Below are 1,093 nucleotides of genomic sequence, written 5' to 3'. Positions count from 1 at the left end.
GGGGCGGTAATAGTGGAGACCTCCCAGGCAGGCTGGGATGAAAGTCAGCACAGGGAGTGCTTTGAAGATGAAAAGCACCCGTGTGTTCTCCCAGGGCGGCCTCGCGTGGCACTGCTTCCCTTAGCATCTTGAGTGCCTCCTGGGCCAGGGACTCCTCCTGCTTCTCACCATGGTGGCTGGGACAGCACCAGGGACTTTCCCTGGTGACTAGGACTTCCATCTAGCACTTGAGGTCCCCAAAAACGCCCTCATGAGGAAGCATTTCCCTCCCTAGCCGGCTCCTGCACTGTGCATGTCCACCCAGATCTGCTGCCTGGGGTGCAGGATCCACCCAGCTCCTGCTTGGGGTATCGTCAGGTCTAGCTGCTGGGGATGTGGAGGGCAGGATGTTGTGGCAGGACGTGGTGGCAGGACACAGGGATGGCATCGGGCCATGAGTCAGGCTGACAAATTGCTCTGGGGAGGACACACATACCCAGGGAATCCTTAATCACGGCACATGGGGCATGGGGTGCCTCCCCGAGGAAAACACCCCGGAAACCAAGGAGTGACAGGGACCCTGGGCACCCACTCGATGACAGGCTTTTCCCCTGGGGAAATCTCTGAGGGAACTGGATCCCTGCCGGTGGCTGGGACCGGCTGTGCTGCTGGATTCCTCAGCCTGGCGTGTCTCAGGGCTTGGTCTAAATTTGCTACTATGGTTAGGGAGAAGGGGGGGCTCCCCCCAGCTCCCCACCAGGCATGGTCTGAGAGCCACATGTCCCCCAGGCGCTGCTGGTCCTTGGTGTGGCTCTGATGTGCCATATCCTGTGTGGCTGGGACCCGACGTGGCCATCCAAAGCCCTGTGTGCTCATGTGTGCATGCATGATCAGGTGCACACGTCCAAGGATTGACATGCATGCACGTGTGTTTGTGTGCATAATTTCCGTGTGTGCACACAGATGAACGGACAGCAGCTGTGTTCCCAAGGCAGGAGCCTCCATTTGACCCAACAGCCATGGAAACCCCTGCATGAAATCCCAGCACAGACGTGTTCAGGCTCGTGTGCCTCTCTGCATTGCCCCCCTGTCGTATATCCTCTCTGGGGACAGC

The sequence above is a fragment of the Acanthisitta chloris genome, unplaced genomic scaffold (assembly GCF_000695815.1).
Source record: "Acanthisitta chloris isolate BGI_N310 unplaced genomic scaffold, ASM69581v1 scaffold10895, whole genome shotgun sequence".
In the NCBI taxonomy this organism is placed as follows: Eukaryota; Metazoa; Chordata; class Aves; order Passeriformes; family Acanthisittidae; genus Acanthisitta; species Acanthisitta chloris.
Note: the sequence above shows the minus strand (reverse complement) of the source record.